Source organism: Cebus imitator, unplaced genomic scaffold, assembly GCF_001604975.1.
Source record: "Cebus imitator isolate Cc_AM_T3 unplaced genomic scaffold, Cebus_imitator-1.0 Scaffold34, whole genome shotgun sequence".
Classification (NCBI taxonomy): domain Eukaryota; kingdom Metazoa; phylum Chordata; class Mammalia; order Primates; family Cebidae; genus Cebus; species Cebus imitator.
The window spans coordinates 7,622,261-7,638,535 of NW_016107349.1; the positions used below are offsets into that span (position 1 = coordinate 7,622,261).

Here is a 16,275-nt window from a genome sequence, read left to right on the forward strand (position 1 = left end):
CCACCACGCCCAGCTACTTTTGCATTTTTAGTAGGGACAGGATTTCACCAGGTTGGCCAGACTGGTCTGAAACTCCTGGCCTCATGATCTGCCTGCCTTGGGCTTCCAAAGTGCTGGGATTACAGGCGTGAGCCACTGCACCCAGCTGACTATTCCATTTTTTGAGTGATTAGCTACTCTGTTCAATAAATCAATCGAACAATGAAATAGATTCACCTTCAATTCAATATATTTTCATTAACAGGGGTATAGAATGCCTTGATAAAAATTTCTAGAATTATGGCAATCCATCAAATGCCTCGAGCATTCTTCAAATCACACAGACTGCCTCCTATGCCTTCAGATGATATCATTGTGAAGATAAAAATAAAAAGCCTAAGGAAAAAAAATACGAAGCACAGAACTGATCCTACTTTGGCTTAAAGTTAAGGTAATTTCCATTTCTAGGAGAATTTTTAGAGTAACAGGTAAATACATCCCTGAGGAAAAAGGAGGACAACCTCTCTAGGTCATAACAATGACGTACATTCTCACTTTTCTAAAAACTTAGCAGGAAAAAAGAATCCTTAGGAAATTCTCTGGAGCAAAATGGTAATCAGCTGTTAAAAGCATAAATTAAAGAAGTCAAACTGAAAAGTATGGAAGGTATCATATGGTTGTAAAAAGAGCATGGATTTCAGAATCAAACAGACCCAAATTCACAGTGTGAGCCATATGAAGATATCATATGGTTGCGAAAAGAGCACAGATTCTGAAATCAGACAGGCTTGGATTTATGCTGTGAACTTGGGCAGATGCCTCCTTGGTACCAGATTCCAAGGGGAATTGGGGGGAATTGTGGGGAATGCCATTTCCCTTGCAAAGTTACAGGGATTTAAATATGCCTAATACTATATAGAACCCTGATAAACAATAAGTATTTACCAACATATTGTTTTAGAGTGAATGTCAATAATCTTTCTGATATAAATAGCTGCTGAATTCATCTGTGAAAACCTCAAGAGTGAGACAAGTAAACCATAGTGCATTGTCTGCCCATTCAAGCCAAAACGCTGTCCTCCAGGCATCTGCCAAGCCAGCTGCTGTACATTGCAGGCATACATCTTCCTGCAAGGCATCCTGGGAAAGGCAGCTTCAGAAAGGTCAGCTTACTAGGGAGCAAACAAGCTCTCACAAACTATGGGTATCTTCTAGTCATAAACCCAGTTCCAGGAAACAGTATTTACAATATCACTGGAGGGCTTGTGTGGGTCTCCAGATGCCGGTGAGACCCCAGCCCCAGCCAGTGTTGCAGGTTCTTGACATCGTTGCAAGAGAGAATTCAGAGATGAGTCAGAGTAAAGCAAAAGGCAAGAAGATTTTATTGCAAAGTGAAAGTACCCACTCAAGAGCAAGAGTGTGAGTGAACCTGGAAAAGTGAGTTGCACACAATGGAGTTTGGGTTTCTAATTTAATAAGCTCTTCTAATTAAAAGGTGGAATCCTGAGGGCTTCTAGGAAAAAGGTGGTGATATCTTAGACTTGGAGTGCCACCCATTTTTATAGTAAATATGGGCATGGTCAGATCTGTCATGGCACAGGTGAGTCAGAGATTTGGGAGAGTAATGAGTGTATAATTAGGTCTGGAGTAGGATCTGGGTCAAATCCAATGCTGTGTTGGTCTTCGCTGGTTTCAATCAGCTTAGCCCCCATCCTGTTAGCTAGGGTCTTATCAGCCCAGGCTCATCTTTGTCCTTGTAGCTAATTTTAACAGCTCCTTTCTTGCTGTTGGTAAAACTATTGCTTGATATTTTCCTGCTTCTCCTGAAACCACCCAGCATTTCTATTTTATGGGCGTTTTTTTTTTAAATTAGGGAATGAAATAATCATTAGATATTCTGGGGAAAAAAAAGAGCATTTCAGGGACCCCTGATTACTAACCCATACTTTCTCTCTTATTTGGGTTTGCCTGGAAGCATCATGGACATGTCACTCTGAACAGGGTTTTGGCTGTTTTTTCTCTTATTGAGTTTTCTGTTATCCTGTAGTTTATTTGGCTAGTTCTTATTTTACCTGTTGTTGGGTTTTTCTATCCTCCTGTCACCACCACTAGGACATTATGATGGCGACATCACTAGATGATAGGAACTTTCAGCTTCATTATGATCTCATGGGACCACTCTCACATATGCAGTCCATCATTGGCAGAAACGTCATCATGCAGCAGAAAGCTGCCTATTGCATTTCACAGATAAGGAAACTGAGGCTCAGAAAGGATAAGTAACTTGCCCAGCTCATTCCCCAAGTTCAGGGACTGTATCTGGTTGCTGTTACATAGTCGTAGTACCCACAGCAATGCCTGTATTATTGAAGAGTGTTATTTGTTGAATAAATAATTACAGGGACAAAGGACTCCAAAACTGTAGTCTCTATACCTGTTGTTCTCAACCTTGGCTATGCATTAACATCACCTGGATGGGGGCTTTTTTAAATCCCAGTTTTCAGGCAACACCCCCAGGCCAAATAAACTAGTGTCTCTACTCCTCACATGATTCTGATATGCAGCAAAATTGGAGAACTCTGGTCTAGAGAAGTACTTTTCAGATTTCAATTTGAACTGAATCAGCTGGAGAACTCATTTAAATGCAGATTCTGGCTCAATGAGTTTTAAATGGGCCCGAGATTCTGCATTTCCAAAACTGTTCTGGTTGCCTCTAAACGGCCTTAACAATACTGAAATTGTTATTTTCAGGAGGGCTCTTTCCCCCCAACTATGATGAAGATGCATCTTATGATATGTTCACAGGAGAGGTGGCAGTGCTTAGTGATTAGGAGGATGGAGACTAGCTGAGATAGTCTGTCTTGGGAAGCCTGCTACTGCCACATAATAGCTATTAATATCAAGTCTGGACAATTTTCTAAATTGTCCTGTGCCTCAGTTTTCTTTTATGTAAATCAGATCTAAAAGAGTACCCATAAATAAGTACTTAACAGATACTAAATGTGTAAATACATGCAAAAGACAGACAGTGCCAGGCATGTTGTAAGTGCTCGGTAAGAGTGAGTTCATTGGTGTTATTTACTGAGTATTCCTGATCTTTCTTAAGCTGGAAAGTTTCTTAAGCTCTGGAGTTTGACCTCCTGGGTTCAAATCCTACCTTCACTCATGTTAATAGTGCGGCTTGGGCAACTGCCTTAACTCTCTGCACCCGTTTCTTCAAGGTGCAAATGGAAATAAAATCACCTGCCTCTCAGGTAGTTCTAAGGATAAATTATACACAATGCACTTAGAATACAGCCAGACTAAAAGGTAAATGCACAAATGTTTATGATTGCCGTCATTATCGTTATTATTACCATGTGCCAGGCACTGGGGATGTGGCAGTAAATCAGAAACTGCAAGCGTAGCCCTTGTTGGAACTGAAAAGAAATCGCAGATGTAAAACCTTTGATTTAATGAGGTTTTACAGTGTCCAGTCATCCTTGAAGAGCAAGCAGAAAAAAGGAAATTCTGTCAGTTAATATCTCCTGTATCTACAGTCATTCTCTTGGTTTACAGCAGTTATTTTTACACTTTGCTTTAGGCCTCTCATTTGCTTAAAACTGATGGCTTGAAAAGGAAAATTCATCTGGATTCCCTCACCGAGCTGACAGTCCACTGCCACTGTTATTACAATGATTTATCACTACTCTCTCCATGCCGATGGTGACAGGCAAAGGAAGGGGTTTGCCATCTTACATCCTGACTTCGACAGACACGTTCCCCAGAAAAAGCAGCTTGTATCTTCCAATCTCACGTCCTAACAGACATCATCCCTGGTCCAGCTGAACCAAAACCTCCACAAGACGCATCAGATAATGATTGAACTACTATTTATGTAAGTAATTACCAGGTACGCTACCTGAAAAGAATTACATTTATCAAATAGTTACCAAATCGTAATTACGAGAATGTATTAGTGTGTTTCCTGAATAGCAGCATGTTCATTACAGAGACTCAGCAAACTTAACTCCCAGTTTCTGCTGTCTACTCAGCATACTGTAATGTCTCTCCTTCAGATTCAGGAATGCTGAGAAAATAATTCTTATGAGCAGAGATTGATGCAAATGAGATTTATGATGTACTGTTTATATTCTTTGTATTCATTAACATACACACACATTCACTGTGCAAGCTGGCAACAATAATGACTGAAAAGGGAGTTGAAAATATTACGTGCAAGTTAGAGTTTGAGAAACTGATAGGAACAGGAGATGGAAGTAGTGGGTAGAAGACGGCGGTTCCCTGGCAAAGGCCCCGCACTCCAGCCTGGAGGCCCGCGGCCTAAGTGGGAACAGGCGTTTCTGTTTTTGCACCCAAAATGTTGCCTTTTGGCCCACCATGGCCCCCATCCTGGACTCATATGAATGTGAAACCCCAGGCTCCACACGCAGACCAGCGGTGGAAGCACGCAGCAAAGACAGGAGGAACATCTAAATGCCAGGGGTTCAGCTGGGGGCGGCTGGAGAGGGGTCAGCCACTGGACGGCCAGGCTCCAGGGGAAGATCATCTTAACACTCTATCCTCCCTTCTGGCTCCTCGTCCATCCCACTTAGAGTCACCTCCACATTCGCTCAAGAAAAACCTCCACATTCATCCTTCAAGCCCCTGTGTGACCTGAGTCTTCCAGGACGCGGGGCAAGAGCTCAGGATACAGAAAGCTGTTACACTGACACAATAACCTTATAAAGAGGAAGAGGGTCCATTGAGCTGGTTAACACTTGGTCAGCCGGCGAAGCTAAAAGAGCATTGTAACACTGGGGCAGCAGACACCCACCCTTAGACGCTACGATGGGGCCGGAGCCCAAAGCACTTACCCCAGCTCCTGCATCTCCCCGTCTTCGTGCTCCCTCGCTTCTCAGAGGTTTGAGCTGCAGCAGCAACCGCCCAGGGGAGCCACACCCTTGTCTTAAGTCCTGCAAGGGGGATCAGGGAACTCTCCCATGTCAGTACTTCCTGTATTTGTTTCTTGGGGCTACCGTATACAAATGTTCACAATTTGATAGCTTAAAACAACAGAAATTGATTTTCTTGCAATTCTGGAGGTGAGATATTTGAAATCAAAGTGCGGCAGGCATTCCTTGGCTCCTGGCTGCATCACTCCAACCTCTGCCTCAGTCTTCTCATCTTCTCTCTGCGCCTCTCTTTTGCGTCCCTTTTATAAAAACACCTGTGTTCAACAAATTTTATGGGAGGCAATTAGTTTAGACTAACCACCTGCCTGAAGCCCCAGCATCAGACCCAAAGAGATTGGAGTCACTTGTGCTAAGCGGCACATAATTAAACTGAACTTTGAAATGGATCAGTTTTCCAAAAAAAAGAAAAGAAAAGAAAAACCCAGGAGATCCCAGTCAACTTGAGTCATTTAATTTAAAAGTCTTCTCTGTTTTCGCCTTAAAAGGAAAGTAACTTTGAAATAACCAATCTGCATTTTCCCCCTGATTCTGCTTTTTCCAGGCCTATTCTGGCTCTAATGCCAAGCCCTTTTTTCTAAGCAGCTGAACCTAGCCCAATTTAGCCAGCAGTTGCTTTTGCAAAAATGGTCTATTTCTGCGTAGAAGCATATGTGTCATAAAGCTAATGAGGCTTAAGCTTCAGGGCCCTGAATAGCAGGGACTCTCTCAAGGGGGCTGCAGTCATTTTTATATCCATAATCTGTTATTATTTTTCTTAAAGAGGGCTCCTAAAATTGTAGATGTTTCAGGCCTCGAAATCTTGAATTCGCCCCATCTTTCATAGTATATCCAATAGCAGTAATAATTTACAGGGTACATAATAGAAGCTCAACATGTATTAGTCAAAATATAACACCCATCATGCACCAACACTAGACACAGGCACAATCTTTGCCTTCAAGAAGTTCAAAGTATAGTGGAGAATAGAAATACTAATAAAATAATTATTAAATAATTGTGATGTTGTGACTCATTTAAATGATATGAAGCTGTGTAGTTTTAAGATGGGACAGGTGGGAGATCTGATGAAGGCAGAGAGTTTTCTGAGGAAGCAATAGTGGGGTCATGATCTAAAGAGAAGGAGAATTAATTAGGCAGAGGGGAGAGAAGTAGGAAGAGAATTTTCCAGGCTAAGAGGATAGAAGTGTTATCGAGAGAAAGAAAATTCTTATCTCCAAGGAACTGAGAGAAGGTAAATGAGCTGCTGCACAGAGAGTGAGGAAGATGTTGGTATAAAATGAGCCTGGGAAGGCAAACCAACCATGCAGGGCCCCATGAGCCCTATGAAGTGGTTCAGTCTTTATTATAAGAACAAGTTAGTCTGAGTGTTGAGCCAGGGTGGAGAGCACAGATAAGAGGAATGACATGATTGGATGTCTATTTAAGAAATGTTCTGGCTGTACTATGGAAGTTGGCAAGGGCAAAGCAGGGGTGTGTAAGAAGATGCAAGTTGCAGGCTATCAGGGAAGACCAGGAAAATGGTGGCCGTGGTGTGGTGGGTGGTGGAAGCAGCAGGAAAGAAATGAAAAGAATTGCAGAGACAAAGAGATATCGAAAGTAAAATCCTCATACTTGTTGCAGAATTGGCCATGGGAAGTAATGTCAAAAGAGTTGTCAAGGATAATGTTAAAGGCTGAATATTTACGTCTCCCAAAATGTTACATTAACATCCTAACCCCAAGGATGATGGTATTAAGAGGTGGGGCCAGCCCGGTGTGGTGACTCATGCCTGTAATCCCAGTACTTTGGGAGGCCAAAGTGAGTGGATCCCTTGAGCACAGGAGTTTTAGGCCAGCCTGGGCAACATGACAAAACGCTGTTTCTACCAAAAAATACATACAAAAATTAGCCTAGCATGATAACACATACTCATAGTCCCAGCTACTCAAGAGACTAAGGTGGAAGGATCATTGGAGCCAAACGGTGGAGGTTGCCGTGAGCTGTGGCTGTGCTACTGCACTCCAGCCTGAGCAAGAGAGTGAGACCCTGTCTTAGAAAAAAAAAAAAGTTGTGGGATCTTTGGGGGTCATTAGGTCATGAGGATGCATCCCTCCAGAATAAGATTAGTGCCCTTATAAAAGAGGCCCTAGTGAACTGCCTTGCCCTGTCCACCATGTGAGAACACAGCAAGAAGAAACCTGTCTATAAACAGTAACCAGGCCCTCCCAAAACAACAGATCTGCCAGAACCCTGATCTTGGACTTCCCAGCCTCAAGAACTAAGAAAAACAAATTTATGTTGTTTAAAAGCTACCTAGTCTATGGTATTCTGTTATAGCAGCCCAAATGAACTAAGACAGAAAACTGCTAGATCATGTGGGTTGTACTGTACTATGTTAACTAGGGTGTAGAACTCTGAAAAAAAACCTGTTTCTTTGGATTAGGAGGGGAGGGTTGATGAGTTTCAGCCTCTTCTGGGACTTACTGAATTCACAATGACCTTGAAGCATCCAAATAAAGATGTCAAGAAAGAGGTTGGACAAGAGGATTCTGAAATGAAGATATCAATTTGGTAACTAAAGTCTTGGGTGTGGATGAGACCACGAAGGGAAAGAAGACAGTGGAATAAAAGAGACGAGCCCCAAACCAAGCCTGGAGAAGCACCATCTGGCTGGGTAAAGAAGGATCTAACTACAAAGGAGAGAGAGAAGGAAGAGCAGCAGGAAGACAACCAGAAGAACGTGGGATCTCCGCAGTCCAGAGGAGAGGTGTGTAGACAGGAAGCGTGTAGTGAGTGAATGGAGCTGACAAGGCAAGGAAGGTGGGGACTGGACGTCATCAGGTTTAGTGGCCTGAAGGTGCTGCAGCTGAGCTCCTCAGGGGACGTGGTTAACGAGGGCAGAAGCCGGATTGGAGTGGGCTCCATGGGGAGGGAAGATAGAGTGTGGTGCTGCAAGGATGTGGGGTTGCGGAGAGTCTGTTGGTGTGTTTGTTTCCAATTATGTTGTTGCTTTGGCTTATTTTTGTTTTCTAATGCCAGAAAAAAAAAGTTTTCATAAGCCAGTGAGAGAAGGTATTTGAGGGAGCAATTTGATTAAATGAGAGGAAAAGGGATCATCAACGGCATCAGGTTCGAGAGAAGGAAGGAGGGGATGAAATTCAGTTTGCAGATGGCGGAATCAGCCCAAGGCAGGAGGAGAGACATTCCTCTGTTGTAAGAGGAACAGAGGTGGGAGAGATGGAGGCAGTGAGTTGCAAGGGAAGAAGGTGCCTTCTGATGCTTTGTTTCCTGCGGGGACTGAGGGGCAGCAGGAAGAGGGAGCAGAGGTTTGCAGAGAGTAAAAGAAGGGATCTGAAAGATTTCAGCAAGAAGGTAGTTCTGCAGACACCAGGTGATATGGTTTGGCTGTGTCCTCACTCAATCTCATATTGAACTGTAGATCCCGTAATTCCCACGTGTTGTGGGAGGGACCCAGTAGGAAATAATTGAATCATGGGGGTGGTTCCCCCCATACTGTTCTCGTAGTAGTAAATAAGTCTCATGAGATCTGATGGTTTTATAAGGAGTTTTCTCCTTTCACTTGGCTCTCATTCTTTCTTGTCCACCACCATATGCCTTCTGCCTTCTGCCATGACTGTGAGGCCTCCCCAGCCACAATCCATTAAACCACTTTTTCTTTATAAATTACCCAGTCTCGGCACAGGTGTCTGAGCCTCATTCTTTCCCAAGGTTCTCTTGGTTTTTATGAAATGATTTGTACCCATATCACAGGAGGCCCTTGGTGTGAACAGAGGTTCAGGCAAGAGGGCTTTATTTCCAGTCTCCAGGCAGTAGTCTGCCTTAGCCGATTTGAAGATTTGAATACCTCTTTGAGGCACACTATTTCTCTCTTCGAAGAAAACCATAAGGAGTTTGTTTTTTTTTTTTTTTTGAGGAAAACTGTTAAAGTCATTGTAGAGGGGGAAATGAGGACTTGTTGGTCAAAGGACACATTATTACACTTAGAGAGGAAGAATATATTTCAAGAGATTTATTGTACAGCAAGGTGACTATAGGTGATATTCATATATTGTATTTTTGAAAAATGTAAAGAGAGGATATTATGTGCTCTTGCCACAAAATAACTATGTGAGGTAAGGCATTTGCTAATCAGCTATATTTAACCATTCCACGATTTGTATATATACACACAATGTATATATGTATATACTACGTACATATGGACTACATATTCCGCAGTGTGTATATATACACACACTATATCACATTATACACATGATAAAAACATGTTATCTGTAAATTTAAAAAATAAAAATACTTTAAAAAATAACAATAAAGCCACACAAATTGGAAAAGACATTTTAGAGGCCCAGCTAAATGTTCTGCCTGGTGATGTAAACTGTTGTGTGCATTTGAGCCAGAACAATGCTTCACTAGGTGGCTTTGGTGGGGGAGAAACATCGGTTTGGTCTGTTTGGATTCAGATATCATGGGGGATATGAGCTGTCACTTGTTCTTCAGGAGACATCTGTACAATAGTCCCCCTTATCCACAGGGGATACATTCCAAGACCCCCAGTGGATGCCAGAAATCCTGGATACTACCAAATCCTATATGTACTATGCATAAATTTCTATTTTCTTCTTCACAGTTTCACTGGTAGAAGATTCCTTCTTAGCATATATCTTTGCAACTTCAGCATATGACTTTTTTTCTTTCCTGAAGTCTAGAACTTTTACCTCTTCGTTTAAATGAAGCACTCATTGGCAGTTCAAGCTGCCACCATTCCTCTTGCACTTTGGAGCTATTGTTAAGTAAAACAAGGGTGACTTGAACACAAACACCGCTATATTGCAGCAGTTGATCTCATCACTGAGATGGCTGTGTCTAACAGCAGGGAGGGTAAACAGCATGAGGACACTGGACAAAGGAAGAACTCACTTCCCCGTGCGAAGGCTCCATATCTCATCAACCTACTCAGAATGGTGCGCCATTTAAAACTTTGGAATTGTTTATCTCTGGAATTTTCCATTTAATACTTTCAGACTGCAGTTGATGACAGGTAACTAAAACCACAGAAAATGAAACCGTGGCTAAGGGAGACTACTCTATTCTTACTTGCACTTTGATTCTAAGCCAGGAGGCAGACTAATCCACATAAAGCAATTAGCAAACTGTCCATGACAAGTAGAGATAGAAATTCAGAAGAGAAAGTGCAGCAGTGGTCAGTCATCAGGCAAGTTTCTAAAAAGGATGTACTTGGATGAGGCTTTGAAGGACAGAGAGGGTTGGAGACGTGTGGGGGAAAACAAGCATTTCCTGCCCACAAGGGGGCAGCTTGTACATGATTTGTCTGCATGCTGGTCTGGCCTCATCACTTACTGGCTGCGTGGCCTTTGGCAAATTACTTCACCTCTGGACACCTTCTCATCCCTAACTGCAGCAAGATCATATTGGTACCTGTCTGTAAGGCTATACTGCTGTACTGAGGTAATTCTTATGATGTTCTTACCACAGTATACTCAGGTCATACAAAGCATTCTGTAAGGATGACCAGTATTTTTTGGTGTTGTTATTATTGTGTGCCAGAACATTAAAGGACAACTATTTGCACATTCCGAAGTGAACATGGAGGCCACCAAGCAGGACTGGCCAAGAAGGTGTAAATGGACACTTTGCGACTCCTAGTCCTCATTCATCCCGAGGGAAGAAAAGAATAATGAGTACCCCATTCCTGGAGGAAAAGGTTTCTTTTAAGAGGTTGTGGGTGTGCTTTTGGTCTACCGTCCCAAGGGCAAGAGTGCCCCTCACCTCAAGTTGGGGAAAGGGGCTTCATAAGGACTACTTGGATGGGCCTCGTGTCTGATTCAGCCCCGAGAAATGCTAAAACCACAAACTCTTCCCCTCCGCTGGTGGAGAGGAAACACAGCACCTTATTGGCCTGGGTCTCAGGGGTTTGTTGGTATAAAAAAAAAAAAAAAAAAAAAGCCTGCTTGTTTCCTATTGGCCACATCTAGGCCAAATGCAAGTAGGAGCCAGCAAGAGGACCCACTTATGTCACTGTCAATGAAGACCTCAGGAAAATTACTTAGAAATGCCGGAGGGCTGAGGCAGGAGGTGTAAGTGGCCAGTTAGAACCAAGATGCATTCACACACATCAAGGGGGAATCCGGCAGGGAATCAAGGTATGTGCTGATGTCACACTGACACAGTGTGGAAGATCTTGGAAGGTCTTTTTATGATCACAAAAAGGCATGAGATTTCTTTCCTGGATTCATCTATTTCTACAGAGTAGGTATAAATGGGTGTTGGAGGGAAGAAAGAAAGTTGTTTTCTGACTACATCCCACAATGTATGTTATTTCAACATGCTGATTATAATTGTTATTATTATTCTATTCTAACTACCTTCTTCATTAGACTTTGAGTGACAGGAGGGCAGAAACCCCTTTTGTTCATCTGTGTATCCACAGCACCAGCACAGTGCCTGATATACCATGAATATGTAACAAATGAATGTTCAGTGAACGCACCTGTCAACATCCCACAGGAACTGGGGGCCAAGTATGATTCCAAGTGGAAGCAGCCCTCATTCAAAGTGGACAACCAGATCTGCTCTCTCCCAGTCGGGGAAACTTTTGCCAAACACAGGCCATCTCTAATTCCCTTTTAAATTGTAGTCAATGTTTTCACCCTGAACTCCAGAATTGTATAATTAATTATACCTTATAACGTATGACACACAAAGCTCCCTGAGAAGGTAGCTCCATCAAAATTTATAAGGCAGAGTTTGCATCTCTGATTTTAAATGGGCTTAACCACTCGAATTAGAGTAGGTTTTCTATTCCTGGGAGAGAGGCGAGTGTTCAGGAATTCCAAGAACAATCAGGGCAGCAGTGCCCTCCGGCCACCGTCATATTCAATCTCAGCTCAGCTGGAGCCAAAGGTGGGGCCCCCGTTTGTGTGGGCTTCTGAAAGAGGAAAGTGGACATGTCAGCTGATCACAGCAGACTTTTTATTTTCTTACAGGAAAAGAAGAAGAGGGTAACATGAAAGATTAAGAGTCAAATATAGAGAAACAATAAGGAGCCTCTTGAACACAGGAATAAAGCCACCTTCTCAGAGGGGACTGGGTGAAGTCAGGCAGAATGGATAGCAGCAGCCCCACCCAAGCCAGGATCCAGCTGCAGGGGCTCTGGAAATACTCAAAAGTAATCAGAGAGACAGGGAGGTTCCTCGGGCCTCAGATGCACCTAAAGAAAGCAGAAATCTAGGCAACTGCTGAAAACAGGATGTTGCTAAAGTAGACAGCCTCTGTGCATCTAGAAAGGATAGTCCAAGGTGATGAGCTGTGAAGATTTTAGCTAGGCCTGGCCAGGGCAGAGAGACAGTGCCTAGCAGATGAGAGAGGTATGTGCCCTCTCTCCTGGTACAGGGAGATTTGCATCCCTTCCAATGACCTTCTAATGCTTTATCAAAAGCATCCATTCTATGCTCACCAAATAGGCTTCTGATTACCAATTTAGCTTCACGGATTTGGGGAAGAGTTTCAAATAATCTGGAAATTGGTAGGTATATTATCTGCAAGTGAATAACCTTGGATTTTGGTTTATACATCTGATGTTAGAACAGCTTTTCTCTAAGAATAACTCTGGGCTTTTGCAAATCCACCAAACTGTGGTGATCCATTGAGGTCCATCCTTAGTGGATGGGTAGCCAGTAACAGGTCTCTCTGAATTTATAAACTAGAGACCAAATGCCTCTATCTCTTGTTTATAAATCATTTAGAAATACCAATATACAGCATTGACCACAGACACACACCCCTCACAGAGAACAACTACTCATCCTTCATGGCTCAAGGCCCATTTTAGTTGGGCCTTGAAGGATGAGTAGGAGTTCTCTGTGAGGGGTGTGTGTGTGTGTGGTTAATGCCATATATTAGTATTTAAAATACTAATACTTAAAATATTACACCTCTGAGAATTTTTTCTGCTTAGCCAGTACTATGCAGGAGAGCAGGGTGAATAAAGGAGACCATAGAATAATTAATGAAATCTTAAAGAACCACTTTTTACGAACTTTTTTTAGCTAAAAAACCCTTGATCAACAAAAAGCTGATATGGAAGCCAGTCAGTAAGACATACAAAGGGAAACTTCTCTGGCTGAAGAAAGGACAGGAAGCCAAGAACCTGCTCCCTGGGCTTCCCTAGTTCCCCTCATCACACTAAAGCTTCTCATAACACGGTTTTAAAACCCCTTAAATAGTCCAACTCTCATCTTACAAATAAGGAAACTGATCTGAAATGTCAGAAAAGAACAGTTTATGCAATCATTTCATGTGGTTCTTCCAAAGCACAGATAATAACATGACATTGGTGCTCGCCTTTCCCAGCCTTGATAGGCGTAAGTAATCGATCCCAGATGTGGCCTCAGACTCCTTCTCAACACAGTGTTCCAGTAAGCTGCTAACACTTGAGTGAAGTTGACATGTAAGACAAACTTATTTACCATTACTGTTCAAAAATTAATGTTTTTCCTGTCCTAAATGTTAACACATATTTTATATTTATCATATCATCAACTCAAGTAATTAACATTTAAAAGTATATAAAAGGCTTTAATGTTATACACAAGCCAACAGAAATCTTTTTTTCATCACCTCTCCATTTAGGTAATGGCCTTGAATTATACATTTTGGGAATTGACCTTCCAAATGTAGAGGTGTTAATACTAGCTAATTACGTTTCCTTTACTAGATTAAAATATAAAAATAAGCATTTAGTGTTTTTATATTAAAATATAAAAATAAAGGTTGGGGGAATATCTCCTTTTTAACTGACTCGAGTTTGATTGATTCAAGCCTAAGAGAAAAAAATGTGACATTTTAAAATCCAATTCTAGCTTAGCTATTCTCCTTTTTAAAAAAATATTCAGCTTTTCTTAAGATTTTTTTTTCTGGGGAAAGGAATGAACATTTTCTGCCAATTAATTTAGCTGATTTATATATAGTGACTATGGACAATAGCCCAGGTGAGCTTTAAGACACGGCCTTCAGAGAGAGAACCAATCTCTTTCCCTAGATTTCTGCCTAGGCTTTTAAGACAGGAATGTCTTTCCTTTGAAAGAGCTTGGGAGAAAGTGATTGTCTTTTTTACTATCCTTTAACCCAGTCTGCCCAGTAGAAGAAGAGTCACAGTCTGCTTGGCAGGTTAGGAGCCAGCACTTCCGCCCACTTGGTAGTCTTCAGCAGTCTCTCTCCATCTCCCTCATTCCCTGGGGCCTGCTTGAACCTTAACTGTATGTAGATTCTCCTCTTCAGCCAATGATGTTTACGCAATACCTTAGCCTTCTGAAGCTGACCACATTAGAGAACACAGACCTTTCCTTTCTCTGAAATTAGGATTGAGTGCAGCCAGAGATCTTCCTTCTACCTGTCTCAATTTTTAGCAGCAAATTCATTTTGATTTTTTGGCATTAAATTATGAATCTTGAAAGGATTGATTTCTTTGGAGGTCTAAATGAATTTCTGATTAGCTTCTCCATATGTTGAGGTATATCATGGTAAAGAAGGGGAGAATTTTCAAATCCTCAGATTAATTAACTCTGAAGTCAGAATATCCATCCTACTGCCATTGTTTCAGGGCTAAACCTATGAACTTATGAAACACTTTTTTCCAAAAATCTGCCTGTCAAATACTTAGACTTTGGGCCCTTATACATAAACTTTTTTCAAGATCTTGGAAATCTTTACGGAAATGTTTTCCCTTCTATTTTAATGACATTAATTGTAAGTGTAAAAAAATTATTTGTATAGTAGCACAAATTCAAGTAGTACTAAATGGCCCAAAATGAAAAATAAATCTTCTTTCCCTCTCGGCAACTAAGAGTCCCGCTACTCAGAAGTAACCATAATTTATGTCAAGTAACATAAATGCTTCTTTTTTGTAGCTCTTACTGACTTACTCCATGATATTAAAATGTATGCATACTTTATTTCTCTAATTTCGTAACTTGAAGCATTAGATACTAACTGCATGCTTTGAAAAATGAGGAATTCAATTCATTTACACCACGTCTCATACTCTCATATTTCTGCCAGCCACTTTTTTTAAATTCTGTAAGTTACATTAACATGTCTAAATTATGAATTTTTAGTCCTGAAACCATTGACTCTACATAATGTTTTGACCCATTAACTTTAGACAATATGTTAGGATGAGGAAATTAGTGCCCCTACATTTGCCTTAATATCTCCTCACAGCCTTCTAGCTCCTGCCTCCCATCTGCCCCTCATTCCAACATGTCATTAACTTTATATGCTCAATGTCAAGGTTTATAACATTCATATTAATGTTAAAACCATACTAAGGCTTCGTACTTTGCTTATAAGGTGATTCTAAACTGAGTCAATAGCTAGCATTAACAACACATGATTATGTATATACTATTCACTGCAGGCCGTGAAGTGTATAATTGGACCAGCAGAGAAAACACTGTAATACTAAATCACTAAACCTGTTCTGCTCAAAGGAAAAAGTAATTATCAAAACCTTAGAGGAGTAGAAATAGAGCAGCAGCATATTTCAAATATATATACATAATAATTAAACCATATACTTTCACTGTATTAGTAGGATCACTCAGTGTCTTCATCTCTCTGTTGGTTGAAGGATATCATTTTCTTCTTGGACATATTTTCCAGGGGTCTTTCGACTCCACGTTTTATTGTGGACTAACTTATTTCCATACCTACTGCATCTTTTTCATCCTGGGATTTCTTTTTATTGTATTCCTGGGTTGTGTCCACTTTTTCTTACATCCATGTCTGCGATTTTCTTAGATTTTTTTAATTAAATGTTTGAGGTTAAGATAATTATAGATTTATATGCAGTTGTAAGAAATAATACAGAGAGATCCCAGGTACCCTGTACCAAGTTTAACCCAGTGGTAACATATTACAAAACTAGAATGCAGTATCAAAACCAGCATCCTGACATTAACACAGTTAAGGTTCACCACATTTCCCATCAACACAAAGATCCTTCATGTTGCCCTTTTATGGTCGCACTCTTCTCTCCCACCTTAACCTGTGGCAGCTAGTAAGCTGTTCTCCATTTCTGTAATTTGGTCATTTTAAGCATGTTATACAAATGGAGTCATACAGTATGTAACCTTTTGGAATTTGATTTTTTTACAGTCAGCATACTTTTCTAAGTATATATCCACAGTTTGATCATTTTTGTTGTTGAATAGTGTTTCATGGTATCTATGTATCAGTCTTGTGTCATTATTTATAACATTAGCTGTAGATTTTGTGTAGATGGTCTTTATCAGGTTAAGTTCCCTTCTCTTTACGTTTT

The 16,275-nt window shown here is 41.1% G+C and overlaps 1 long non-coding RNA gene across 1 annotated transcript in view; it reads right to left on the minus strand.

Annotated features, from left to right (window-relative positions):
- Positions 1–106: 106 nt before the first annotated feature.
- Positions 107–16,275, minus strand: part of LOC119470553 — a 100,863-nt gene continuing 84,694 nt past the window's right edge. The window contains exon 3 of the long non-coding RNA XR_005199466.1: positions 107–5,188. This is a non-coding gene — a long non-coding RNA (uncharacterized LOC119470553). The remainder of the gene's footprint in view (positions 5,189–16,275) is intronic.